The 14102-nt window shown below is 45.2% G+C and overlaps 1 long non-coding RNA gene across 1 annotated transcript; it reads right to left on the reverse strand.

The window, feature by feature from the left end:
• Nucleotides 1–7831: 7831 nt before the first annotated feature.
• On the reverse strand, nt 7832–11950 carry LOC132540774 (uncharacterized). The gene is made up of 3 exons (XR_009551916.1): nt 11684–11950; nt 8568–8653; nt 7832–8021 (listed from the first exon to the last, which is right to left on the reverse strand). It is a non-coding gene; the product is annotated as an uncharacterized LOC132540774 (long non-coding RNA).
• Nucleotides 11951–14102: the final 2152 nt, after the last annotated feature.

Below are 14102 nucleotides of genomic sequence, written 5' to 3' on the forward strand. Positions count from 1 at the left end.
AACTGAACCCCTCTGCCCAATGTGTGGAAAGCAGGGGCAAAGTGTAAAGTGAATGCTAAGGGACCAGGTGGTGGCACACCTGCTTGAGTGCACATGTTACAATGTGCAAGGACCCAGGTTCCAGCCTCCTGCGTCCATCTGCAGAGGGAAAGCTTTATGAGTGGTGAAGCAGTGTTGCAGGTGTCTCTCTCCCTCTCTATCACTCAGTTCCCTCATTCCCTCTCAATTTTGGGCTGTCTCTATCCAACTAATAAAAATAAAAAAAGATAATAAAAATAAGTGAATGCTAAGATGTAAGCAGTTTGCCACCCAAAAGGTATTGAGGTCCCAAGTTTGATCACATGTGCCAGACTGAAGGTCTGGTTCTCTTTGTCTTTCTCTCTCTTAATGAATAAAATTCTTGAAAGAAAAAAAAGGGGAGGGGACAGGTAGGCAATAGCACACCCAGTTAAGCACACATATCACCAGGCATAGGGACCCAGGTTTGAGCCCCTGCTCCCCACCTGAAGGGTGAATGCTTCATAAGCGGTGAAGCAGGTCTGCAGGTGTCTATCTTTCTCTCCCCCTCTCTGTCTCTCCTCCTCTCTCCATTTCTCTCTGTCCTGTCAAATAAAAAATAGAAAGAAAAAGGAAAAAATGGCTGCTGGGAATGATGGATTCATAGTACAGGCACCAAGCCCCAGAACTCTGCACCTCCTTACCTTCATTAGAAACTATACTAATTTTCCAAAGGCCACATATATGGGCTGTTATTTATTTCTTTTTTTTTAATATTTATTTATTTGTTTATTCCCTTTTGTTGCCCTGGTTATTTTATTGTTGTAGTTCTTATTGTTGTTGTTACTGATGTTGTTGTTGGATAGGACAGAGAGAAATGGAGAGAGGAGGGGAAGACAGAAAGGGGGAGAGAAAAATAGACACCTGCAGACCTGCTTCACCGCCTGTGAAGCGACTCCCCCTGCAGGTGGGGAGCCGGGGGCTTGAACCGGAATGCTTCTGCTGGTCCTTGTGTTTTGTGCCACATGCACTTAACCCGCTGCGCCACCACCCGACTCCCTTCGAACTAGTTTTTTTTTTTTTTTTTCCTCCTCCAGGGTTATTGCTGGGCTCGGTGCCTGCACCATGAATCCACCGCTCCTGGAGGCCATTTTTTTCCCCCTTTTGTTGCCCTTGTTGTAGCTTCGTTGTGGTTATTATTATTGCCCTTGTTGATGCAATTCGTTGTTGGATAGGACAGGTAGGAGGGGTACAACTCCACATAATTCCCACCGCCCAATCTCCATATCCCACCCCCTCCCCCGATAGCTTTCCCATTCTCTATCCCTCTGGGAGCATGGACCCAGGGTCATTGTGGGTTGCAGAAGGTAGAAGGTCTGGCTTCTGTAATTGCTTCCTCGCTGAACATGGGCGTTGACTGGTCGGTCCATACTCCCAGTCTGCAGTGAGTCCTTTTTTTAATCACCTCTTTGCCAATAAGAACTCCCCATCAAATGGTGTGATAACCCATATACCCCGGGCTCCCATTACCTAGCTTTTCCAACTAGTAGAAATTTGTAAACATTGTGCCCCCACTCAGGTTTCTCATTACTGGACTGGGTCCTGCTGATGCAAGTCCTGCTTGATTCTACTCTGAATTCTACACACATAGAAATACAGCAGGTTGGGAGTCGGGCTGTCGCGCAGTGGGTTAAGCGCAGGTGGCGCAAAGCACAAGGACCGGCATAAGGATCCCGGTTCGAACCCCGGCTCCCCACCTGCAGGGGAGTCGCTTCACAGGCGGTGAAGCAGGTCTGCAGGTGTCTATCTTTCTCTCCTCCTCTCTGTCTTCCCCTCCTCTCTCCATTTCTCTCTGTCCTATCCAACAACGACAACAACAATAATAACTACAACAATAAAACAACAAGGGCAACAAAAGGGAATAAATAAATATTAAAAAAATTAAAAAAATATATATATATTTATTTCCTACTGGATGAAGACAGAGAGAAAACGGAGAGGGGAGGAGACAGAGAGGGAGCCAGACAGAGAGACCCCAGCAGCCCTGCTTCATAGCTCCAGAAGCTTCCCTCCCCCTGCAGGTGGGAACATCACTTATCAATAAATGATAAGGGAAATGCAAACTAAGACCCCAATGAGATACCACCTCACACTTGTGAGAATGGCCTATGTCAGTCAAAGAGGAAATAGTCAGTGTTGGTGAGGATGTGGAGAAAAACAACTCTCATTTACTGTGGGTGGCGATATAAACTGGTGCAGCCCTTATGGAAAACAGCTTGGAGAGTCGTCAAATAAATGAAAATGGACATAGCTAATTCTTCTTCTAGCGTTTGCCCTTCTTCCGTAGCCAGTCAACAGCATCAGGTTGAGCCTGATGTAAAGTTTCGAGACCTCCTTTGAATCTGGAGAGGTGGCAGTCGTTGACTATGTGGGTCATAGTCTGTCTGTAGCCGCAGGGGCAGTTCGGGTCGTCTCTGGCTCCCCAGCGATGGAACATAGTGGCGCACCGGCCATGGCCTGTTCGATAGCGATTGAGAAGAGCCCAATCATAACGTGCTAGGTCAAAGCCGGGTTGACGCTTGCAGGGGTCTGTGATGAGGTGTTTGTTCTTTACCTCAGCTGACTGCCAGCTCTGTTTCCAAGAGACTGGAACAGAGAAGTTCAGTGTAGGCATAGGGGACCAGATTGGGTGACGAGACGTCAAGCGTTGGACAGGGTGGGCGAAGATCTCCGCGTATATTGGCAGGTCCGGTCAAGCATAGACGTGGGAAATGAACTTAGATGATGCTGCATCCCAACGAATATCTGGCGGGGCGATGTTGCTAAGAACTGGCAGCCATGGAACCGGGGTGGAACGGATGGTTCCAGAAATTATCCTCATGGAGGAATATAATTTGGAATCGACCAAGTAGACATGGGGGCTACGGAACCATACTGGGGCACAGTATTCTGCAGTGGAATAGCATAATGCCAGAGATGATGATTGTAGTGTGGAAGCGCTCGCGCCAAGCTGCACATTAAGCTCACGTGAGGCCGAGGCAATGGTGTAGATGGAAAACAGATGATACCCTTTTTGCAGTGCTAGGGATTAGTCGCCATTTTTTACAGTAATCAGATATCAGAGACATGTCTTCCGTGAGTGTTTCCTCGAGGATGTCGAACTTGGATGCCTGAGTTGCACAGCAGATGTCATCGGCATAGATGAACTTCCTTGAAGAAGTTTCTGGGAGGTCATTGATGTAAATATTAAATAGCGTAGAAGCCAGAACAGAGCCCTGGAGGAGGCCACTTGAGACAAGTCTCCATCTGCTAGACTTGTCACCCAGATGCACCCGGAATCTTCTGTTTTGGAGAAGAAACGATATAGTGTTGGCCACCCATGGAGGCAGGCATCTTGAGATCTTGACTAGGAGACCACGGTGCCAGACCGTGTCATAGGCTGCTGTGAGATCAACAAAGACAGCACCCGTCTTTAAATTCTTCTGGAATCCATTTTCAATGTAAGTTGAGAGGGCCAGGGCTTGTTCGCAGGTAGATCTTCCTGGGCGAAAACCAGCCTGGGCGGGTGATAGGAATTTCTCTGTAAGATGAGAAATACGTGACAGAAGCAGCCTCTCAAGGAGTTTGTAACACACGGAGAGGAGAGAAATTGGTCTATAGCTGGCGGCCAGTGTTGGGTCTTTCTTTGGTTTCAAAACCACTATAATCTTCGCACGACACCAAACTTTGGGCATAGACTCAGATTCCAAGATGTGGGACAGGAATGAAGCGAGCCACTTCTTTGCCGCGGGACCCAGGTTAAGAATGAGTTCTGGGGTGATGTTATCATAGCCAGCAGCTGTTCCTGGTTTAACCCTCTTCAAAGCGTCTTCCAGTTCAGACAGTGTAAAGGGAGAGATTTTTGGAGATGGACAAGATAACCGGAAGTGGGATGACCATTCATGGGAAATTTCTCTTTTCCAGACTGGGTCGATCTTAGCACGTCCAACTTGAGTTAGGTGACTGGCCACTGAGTTTGGAGATACGGGAGGATGGGAGACAGGAGGGGGTTGGCTACCAGCACCCAGTCTGTGAAGAAGCTTCCAAGCCTTCCTACTTGAGTGGGTGAAGTTCAGACTTTCCGTGAGTTGTTGCCAGCGGGCTTGGCGTGCTGCATCCAGGGAGGCAATGAGATGGTCAGCCACATCTGGGTCGCCCGACTCATCATACTGCTTTAGTAGTTGCTCGCATTCAGCATCAAGACAAGGCGTATAGTTAGCACGTCTCCCACGAGGAATAGCTTGGGAAGCTGCTTTGAAGATGGCTTGGCGGAAGCGCCTGTAGGAGTCTTCAGAGGGGATAGAGTTAATTGGAATTGCAGGAATAGATTTGTTGGTAAGATCACTGAACAGACGCCAGTTTGCTTTCCGAAAGTTCCATCTTAGTTTCTCTGAGCACAGAATCAGTGGGAGCTGGAGACCAACGTGGATGATAGCTGGGCGGTGATGAGTGTGCAGGAAGATCTTGAGAACTTGTCTCGTAGCGGGAAAGGCTTGGCCGTTGACTGTGCTAATCCAGCACAGGTCGACATAGCTAATGATGCAGCAATATTACTCCTGGGCATATATCCAAAGGACATGGAGCACTAATTCCAAAGGATATATGCACCTCTATGTTCACAGCTGCCCTATTTATAATATTCAAATATGGAAGGACCCCTAATGTCTAAATGCCCAATGACAGGACACATCCTTGGTTAAAGAAGTTATGAGGGAGAATGTGAGGGCGATCTGGCTGCGACATCTGTCACCCCATTGATCGCCAGGGTTGATTAGGCTGATCTGGGTGGCTAGACGGGTGTCCCCTTCCTCCCTCACCACTCCACGTGTGTCCCTCCCAAAGCTGTGCGCTTCGTCACTTGGTTGCTTGGTTGCTTGGTCAAAGAGGATGGCCTTCCTGAATAGAGATGTTTGAGGGTATACAAGTAGCTGCACTCCCCTGCTAGAACTGCCAAATAAGCTCTCAATAAGTTATGGGGGGAGGGGCCCGGGCAATGACACACCCAGTATGTATATTGTAGTATGTATATTGTAGTACACAGGGACCTAGGTTCAAGCCCTCAGTCTCCATCTGGGGGGGGGGGCTCATAAACAGTGAAGCAGTACTGTAGGTCTCTATCTTCTCCTACCCTCTCAGTTTCTACTCCCTCCCTCCAAAAATAAAAAATTATGGGGGGGGGGGAGAAGTAGGGCGGTAACGCAGCAGGTTAAGCGCATGTGGCGTGAAGCGCAAGGACCGGCCTAAGGATCCTTGTTCAAGCCCCTGGCTCCCCACCTGCAGGGGAGTTGCTTCACAGCAGGTCTGCAGGTGTCTTTCTTTCCCTACTCTGTCTTCCCCTCCTCTCTGCATTTCTCTCTGTCCTATCCAACAACATCAATTATAACTACAACAATAAAATAACAAGGGAAACAAAAGGGAATAAATAAATATTTTTTTTTTATTTAAAAAATAAGGAGGGAGGGAGGTTAGTGGCTAGGGAAATAGGGAAATAGCTTAACTGGTAGAGCCTCTCAATTTCTGCCTGAGGTTTCCAGTTCAATCTTCAGTACTATATGTAAGAGGGTTGTCTCTTTCTTTCCTCTTTGCCTCATGTGAAACTCTAATATGTAATAACTGAAGTTAAATATTTTTATAATATTTATTTTCTCTTTGTTGCCCTTGTTGTTTTATTGTTGTTGTTATTGATGTCACCGTTGTTAGATACAACAGAGAGAAATGGAGAGAGGAGGGGAAGACAGAGGGGGAGAGAAAGATAGACACCTGCAGACCTGCTTCACTGCTTGTGAAGCGACTCCCCTGCAGGTGGGGAGCCGGGGGCTCGAACCGGGATCCTTACTTGGATCCTTGCATTTTGCGCCACGTGCGCTTAACCCGCTGTGCTACTGCCCGACTCCCTCGAAGTTAAATATTTTTTAAGAATTTATTTATTCATGAGAAAGATAGGAGAGAGAGAAAGAACCAGACATCACTCTGGTACATGTGCTGCCGGGGAATGAACTCAGGACCTCATGCTTGAGAGTCCAGTGCTTTATCCACTATGCCACCTCCTGTACCACAGAGTTAAATATTTTTTTATTCCCTTTTGTTGCCTTTGTTGTTTTATTGTTGTAGTCATTATTATTATTGATGTTGTCATTGTTGTTGGATAGGACAGAGAGAAATGTAGAGAGGAAGGGAAGACAGAGAGGGGGAGAGAAAGATAGACACCTGCAGACCTGTTTCATCACTTGTGAAGCAACTCCCCTGCAGGTTGGGAGCCGGGGCTCCAACCAGGATTCTTACACCGATCCTTGCGCTTTGTGCCACGTGCGCTTAACCCGCTGCACTACTGCCAGACTCCCAGAGTTAAATATTTTTTTAAGTTATGGGGAGGGGCCAGGTGGTGGTTAACAAGGTAGAGTGTACACATCACCATATGTGACCTTTGTTTAAGCCCCTGGTTCCCCATCTGCAAGGGTGGAGGAAGCTTCATGACTGATGGAGAGAATGTGGTCTCTCTCATTCTTTGTCTCTCTTACCGCTTAAAAAATAAGTTATAGGACTTATCAGTATATTCAATGTAATAGTCCTTGCACTATAAAAGTCAAGACTGTATCATTTGAAAGAAAATGGGTGGAACTGAAAGTGATTATACTAAATGAAGTAAGAAGTGAAAGACAACTACCAGGTAGTTTTGCTCATATGTGGTACAATTCAAAAGAAAAAAAAAGGTAGCCAAATTTTCCCTTGGACTTTGAGAATTATGGTGCTGGGAGGAGGCGATGAACTTTGAAAGAGTGTGTGGTAATTGTCACCATACTATATGTGAAATTATACCGCTGAAATTTTTTTTACCATTGAAATCTTATAATTTTGTAAAACATTGTTAAATCTCTAAGACAGGAAGGAAGGGTAGGCTAGGAGATGGTGCAGTGGATAAAGTATTAGACTCTCAAGCACAAAGTCCTGAGTTCAATCCCTGGCAGCATATGTAACAAAGTGATGTCTGGTTCTTTCTCTCTCTCTCCTCCTATCTTTCTCATTAATAAATAAATAAAATCTTGAGAGAGAGAGAGAGAGAGAGAGAGAGAGAAGGAAGATGAATGACTCAAGTCTGGTGCAGGGAGATTGTTCAGCATTAGAGCACTTTCATGCCCAAGGTTCCAGAGGCCCCAAGTTCCATCTCTGACAGTATCATGTAGCTACGGCTACATGTTTGTTTTTTCTCTCTCCTATTCTGGATTGTTTTCTCATGCATGAAATAATAAATCTTAAAAATATATATATTGATAGAAACTGTAGTCTACCATGGTCCGGGAGGTTGCGCAGTGGATGAAGCATCAGACTCTCAAGCATGAGGTCCCAAGTTCAATCCCTGGCAGCACATGTGCCAGAGTGATGTCTGGTTCTTTCTCTCTCCTCCTATCTTTCTCACAAATAAATAAAATCTTTGAAAGAAAAAAAGGAAGAAAGAAAGGAAAAGAGAAAGAAAGAGAGAAAGAAAGGAAAGGAAAGGAAAGGAAAGGAAAGGAAAGGAAAGGAAAGGAAAGGAAAGGAAGGGAATAGTCTACCCATGACCAGCTATAAATCTCAAGCAAATATTACATCTTTGGTGCCTCTGCTTTCCCAAACAATTTCTTGGAAATTCTGGTTTAATAGGGAGTTAGAGGCAGAAGTCTGGAGCTGCTAACAGGAAGAAGTCACTGCCTTAGTCAGCAGCAGTGACTTAAATCAGCACCAGTAGAACAAGTACCTCAACCAACCTCACCACAGGTTCAGAGACTCTAGTGGGTTAGATAAGTATGTACTCACCTCAGGGGCAGAGAGGCAGGTGTGCAGGTTAAACTGCTCAAAAATCAGGAAGCTTGGCCAGGACAAGAGCTCACTGGGAAAGATGTCTGACTTGCCATACTCCTTCGGCTGACTGGAGTGGAAATAGCTCACTGTTTGGTTTATGGGGTATTGGGCTTGGGCATGTGTGATTTCACTGCTCTGAGTTGCATTTCCTTTCAAGGGTAGAGACAGAGATGGAAAAACACCATAGATGGTTTTTCCTTTTTTAAATCTCAGATTGATAGAGATACCATAGCACTTGCCTCATGATGCTGGAGCTCAAATCTAGATCACACATGTGTCAAAGCACATCAGGCCAACACTTTCCCCTTTTTATTCTGAGGGAGAAAAGCAAGACAGCCACCACAGCACTACAATCAGTGGAACTTCTTCCCTAGTGCCAGGGTGCCCCAAGATGGTGCTAGCACTCTAACTCAGGGCCTCCCACATAGGCAGGTGGGTGTTCTACCAGGCAGCCTATCTCCCTGGTCTCAAGTGGAAACCATTGTGCGAGATGTCACATTGGTGTTGCAGCAGCAGTGACCCACAGATGTATCTGGCCACAGGTGACTTGCTGATGCTGCCTTGAGCACCATGCCAAAATACAGGCCTTACTCCTGACTACCCTGTACTTGGCCACTGCATGGCCTGTGACCTCTGCCTGGAGTTGCTATGTCTGGGTTCCTCCAACCCTTTCTCCACTCTCCTCAAGTTCTTACCTGATAAGAGAGGTCCTCACAGTCCCTCTTGTGTCTTGGTGCTTAGTTCACCCAAGGCCTCCTGGTAGCAGTGTCACCCTAATGACCTCTGTGTATTCTTTTTTTTTTTTTTTTTTTTATTTTTTAATTTTTTTTTATTTAAGAAAGGATTAATTAACAAAACCATAGGGTAGGAGGGGTACAACTCCACACAATTCCCACCGCCCAATCTCCATATCCCACCCCCTCCCCCAATAGCTTTCCCATTCTCTATCCCTCTGGGAGCATGGACCCAGGGTCATTGAGGGTTGCAGAAGGTAGAAGGTCTGGCTTCTGTAATTGCTTCCTCGCTGAACATGGGCGTTGACTGGTCGGTCCATACTCCCAGTCTGCCTCTCTCTTTCCCTAGTAGGATGGGTCTCTGGGGAAGCTGAGCTCCAGGACACATTGGTGGTGTCTTCAATCCAGGGAAGTCTGGCCGGCATCCTGATGATACCTGGAACCTGGTGATGCAAACTCTAGTATACTTCTGCTTTCTTACTTTGGTGCCATACTCCAAACTCAGTCAATTTCTGCTTTGCGTTTCTACTTCTTTTTTTTTTTTTTTACATGCATAACATTCCCCAGATTCCCATTTAGCAATAAAACCCCCACTATTTCATTCATCATTTTTCATGGACCTGTATTCTCCCCACCCACCCACCCACCCCAGAGTCTTTTACTTTGGTGTAATACTCCAATTCCATTTCAGGTTTGACTTGTGTTTTCTTTTCTAATCTTGTTTTTCAACTTCGGCCTGAGAGTGAGATCATCCCATATTCATCCTTCTGTTTCTGACTTATTTCACTCAACATGATTTTTTCGAGGTCCATCCAAGATCGGCTGAAAATGGTGAAGTCACCATTTTTTACAGCTGAGTAGTATTCCATTGTGTATATATACCACAACTTGCTCTGAATGACTCTGAAAATGTCCAATAGTTCTAGGTTATCTATCTCTTCATTTAGCTCCCTTATGTCTTTACTGATTTTCTTCCTGGATGATCTGTCAAGTTGAGATAGTGGGGTGTTGAAGTCCCCTACTATGATTGTGTTACTGTTAATATATTGCTGTAGCTCTTTCAGTAGAAGTTTGATGTATTTAGATGGCTTCTCATTGGGTGCATAGATATTAATAATTGTTAAGTCCTCTTGATTGACTGATCCTCTGAGCATTAAGTAGTGTCCATTCCTATCTTTTTTAATCTTATGTATTTTAAAGTCTATCATGTCAGATATGAGAATAGCTGTTCCTGACCTTTTTTGTGGGCCATTGGCTTGAATGATAGTTTTCCATCCTTTCACTTTAAGTCTGTGTTTGTCTTGTTGCGTTAGGTGAGTTTCCTGTAGACAACATATTGTTGGGTTGTGTTTTCTGATCCATCTTCCTACTTTGTGTCTTTTAATAGGTGAATTCAGGCCATTCACATTTATTGATATCAAAGATTGAAGATATTTTAACGCCATTCTTGTAGAGTTTTAGAGTGTTTTGATATATGTTCTATTTGTGGTGGTCTGGTTGTTTATAGGAAACCTTTCAGAACTTCTTTCAAGGCAGGCTTGGTGATGGTTGCTTCCTTCAACTGTTGCTTGTCTGAGAAGGTTTTGATGCTTCCATCTAGTCTGAATGACAGTCTAGCAGGATATAGTATTCTTGGCTGAAAGCCTTTCTCATTGAGCACTCGATAGATATCTTGCCATTCTCTTCTGGCATGTAGTGTTTGTATGGAGAAGTCTGCTGCTAATCTTATGGGTTTTCCTTTGTAGGTGACTCTTTGTTTTTCTCTTGCAGCCTTGAGGATCCTTTCTTTATCCTTATTCCTTTCCAATCTAAGTATGACATGTCTTGGTGTCTTTAGGTCTGGGTTAATTCTGTTTGGGACCCTCTGGGCTTCTTGAATCTTTATGTCTTTGGTGTTGTCTAGACTAGAGAAATTTTCAGCTATTATGGCCTGGAGAACGCTTTCTTCCTCCCCTTCTCTTTCTTCCTCTGGTAAGCCAATAATGCGTATATTGTTTCTTTTGAAGTCATCCCATAGGACTCTGTTGTTGTTTTCAGCATCTCTTAATCTCTTTTTGAGATCTCTTACTTCTTCTTTAGTTGTCTCTAATTCATCCTCAATCTTGCTAATTCTGTCTTCAGCCTCATTGATTCTATTCTCTCTGCCCTCTACTGCTTTCTGGAGTTCATCTATTTTGTTGCCCTGCTCTGATACTGTTTTAGCTTGTTCAGCTAGTTGCATTCTTAGCTCAGCAATTTCAGCTTTCAGCTCTCTAATAACCATGAGATAATTAGAATTTTCTTCCATATTCTCATTTGTTGTTCCTGCATTTCTGATTACAATTTTTTCAAATTCTTTACTCACTCCTGTTATTATTTCCTTAGCTAATGTTTGGATGTTGAACTCGTTGTTTTGTGCTTTGCCCTCTGGAGGACTTTTAGCTGGACTCTTGTCCTGGTTCAAGTCTCCATTATTTTTTCTTGTTGTTTTAACCATTTTATATAAGTTAAGAGGTTTTTCAATCCCTGAGTTGGAGTTCAGTGGTGTAAAAGCCTTTTTTTTTTTTCCCCTGTAGGCTATGGTAGCCTGAGGGCTTTTAAACTATCAATAGGCTTCTTGGCTTAATCAATGACTCCTGACCAAGAGATAAAGCAGGGTGTGGCAGAGATAATCCAGTGGTTATGTAAAGAGACTTAGCCCTTCAGCTATGTCACCTAGGTATAGGTCTTCTCCTGAGTTTCCCGGTTAGATCTCTGTGCCCTGGTGTCCCTCCCTGTTGCTGCTCCAGATTCTGAGGGTAGTAGCAATGGAGACTCAGAGTTGTACTTGGTGAGTCTCTGGGGAGTCCTTTCCTCCCTTCAGCTGTCCCCTTGTTGGTGGAGCAGACTGGAGGTGGTGTCTCCACTGACAAACTGTCGAACTGTTAGCAGTCAGTTAATCTCTCCTTAGGCCCCTCTCTCCTCTCTGTCACCAGCCACACGTGTTTGTACTCACGGGTGATTTACTGGGTTTCTGTGGTCATTCTAGTCCTGTCTTGTTTCGGTCCGGGTGGTCTCCTTTGGTATTCCTAGTTGATCCGGGAGAGGAGAGGAGAGACCTCTGTGTATTCTAGGGATCAGGCTGTGCAGGTTTGCTTGAGAAAGGGACTGAGCAAGGTTAAAGAGCAGGTAACTTCTGCCTGGGTGGTGGGACAGTAGATAAAGCATTAGACTCTCATGTATGAAGTGTTGAGTTCAATCCCTGGCATTGCATGTGCCAGAATGATGTTCTGGTTCTCTCACCTCTCTCTCATAAGTAAATAAAGCAAGGAATCCCTGATCAGTGAAGGACCAAGGCAGCAGCTAACTTTTGCATCAGTGGTCAAAGGGCCCACAGCAAAGAACCACCCACAACTGCTCCGGAGGAAAGACCAGGGTGGAATGAAGCTGCCTGTTCCCACAGGACACCAGAGCCCCTGACTTGGGGGTGGCTTCCTGACTCAACTTTCCGCCCACAGTTCCTGTGAGTCCTGAGCGAGATGTGGGTGGAGATGACCATGTGCCCCCGGGCTCTGAGAGGAAGGTCAAGAGCCACGTGTCCCTATGCAGACCCTCTCACTGCCCAGAGGCAAGTCCCAGGTGCTCAGCTGGTTGTATGACACCATAGCTGAAAGCACTGAGTGTCACTGCTCTGTCCTCTCCTCCTGTTCATGGAACTAAGGACTACTTGGCACTAGAACTACTGGTACTGCAGGTCAGACTCAGTAAGAATTTGGCTCAGGGTGCTGCCTCAGTGGACACTCAAGGTGTCAAGAAGCTAGGCCCCACCTTCTAAGAACACGGGACATACATCTTGGTGGAAAAAACCTCAAGGTTAACTCTCATTCACACATAGGGAAGTCAGTCAGTGGACACTGAACCTCCACCTGGGACACTACTATACCTGGCTAAGTCAGATGCAGTCAAAACCGTTGTTCCCTTGGGTGGAAGGTTCCCCTAGGTAACCTGTCTGAGGCATGGTGCCTCCCTCACCGCCTTTCACCTAATCCATCATAAACTGCCTTGTCTACCATTACCAACCTCCCTTTTCCCTACTTGGTGTTTGGGCAGTCCTGCTTACTGATGTATTGTTGATGGTGTTTAAAGCAAGACCTAGCAAACTGTAGGTACTAAGAAAATACTTGCTTGGTAAATGTTGAACAGGCTGGAAAACTCAGGCCCTTGGGATAGTTGCCCCATCCTAGCCTGGAAAGTTTACTCAATGACAAGGAATAAGCTAAAGGGGGGAGGGAGAGGGAACCAGTCTTTCTCATAAACCTGTGTCTCTGGCCATGCCCACAGGTTCTGGAGGCTGGTGGAGAGCTAGAGGAAAGTCCACCTCTATTGCTAAATGAAATGAGCAGGTTTTGATATTGCATCATAAATCTACTTTCTTTCTTTAAATCTATAGAATTTTTATTTATAAAATGGAAATATTGTGGTCCAGGAGGTGGCACAGTGATAAAGTTTTGGACTCTCAAGCATTAGGTCCCGAGTTCGATCCCCAGCAGCACATGTGCCAGAGTGATGTCTGGTTCTTTCTCTCTCTTCCTATCTTTCTCATAAATAAATAAATAAAATCTTTAAAAAATTGGAAATATTCACAAGACCATAGGATGAGAGGGGTACAATTACACACAGTTCCCACCACCAGAATTCTATATCCTCTCCCCTCCCTTGATAGCTTTCCTATTCTTCATCCTTCTGGGACTATGGGCCCAGGGTCATTATGGGATGCGGAAGGTGGAAGGTCTGGCTTCTCTAATTGCTTCCCCACTGAATCTGTTTTTTGTTTGTTTGTTTGTTTGTTTTAATGACCAAAGCACTGCCCAGCTCTGGTTTATGGTGGTGTTGGGGACTGAACCTGGGATCTTTGGTACCTCAGGCATAAAAGTCTTTTGCAGAAGCATTATGCTGTCTCCTCAGCCCATACACTTTCTTATGAAATCAACCATTTGCAAACTGGCAAGATAGCTCTCCTGGATAGTCTGTCTGCTCTGCCACGTTGCAACAGCCCAGCCCCCACCACACTGGAGGGAATCTTGCTGTCTTGTGGTAGTTTTCTCTCTCCCCCTCTAACTAAAGCAGTCAGACCAGAGCAGTGAAAGCTCAGCAATGACAAATAAAAATTAACCATTTGTGGGAGTCGGGCGGTAGTGCAGTGGGTTAAGCACATGTGGCACAAGGACCGGAGTAAGGATTCCGGTTCAAGCCCCGGCTCCCCACCTGCAGAGGAGTCACTTCACAGGTGGTGAAGCAGGTCTTCAGGTGTCTGTCTTTCCCTGCACCTCTCAGTCTTCCCTTCCTCTCTCCATTTCTCTCTGTCCTATCTAACAACAACATCAATAACTACAATAATAAAAAAAAAAAACAAGGGCAACAATAGGAAATAAATATTAAAAATATATATATTAAAAAAAAGATTATCTGGAACCAGAAAAGATCTAGAATTGCCAAAACAATCTTGAGAAAAAAGAACAGAACCAGAGGCATCACACT

Source organism: Erinaceus europaeus, chromosome 10 (genome assembly GCF_950295315.1).
Source record: "Erinaceus europaeus chromosome 10, mEriEur2.1, whole genome shotgun sequence".
Classification (NCBI taxonomy): domain Eukaryota; kingdom Metazoa; phylum Chordata; class Mammalia; order Eulipotyphla; family Erinaceidae; genus Erinaceus; species Erinaceus europaeus.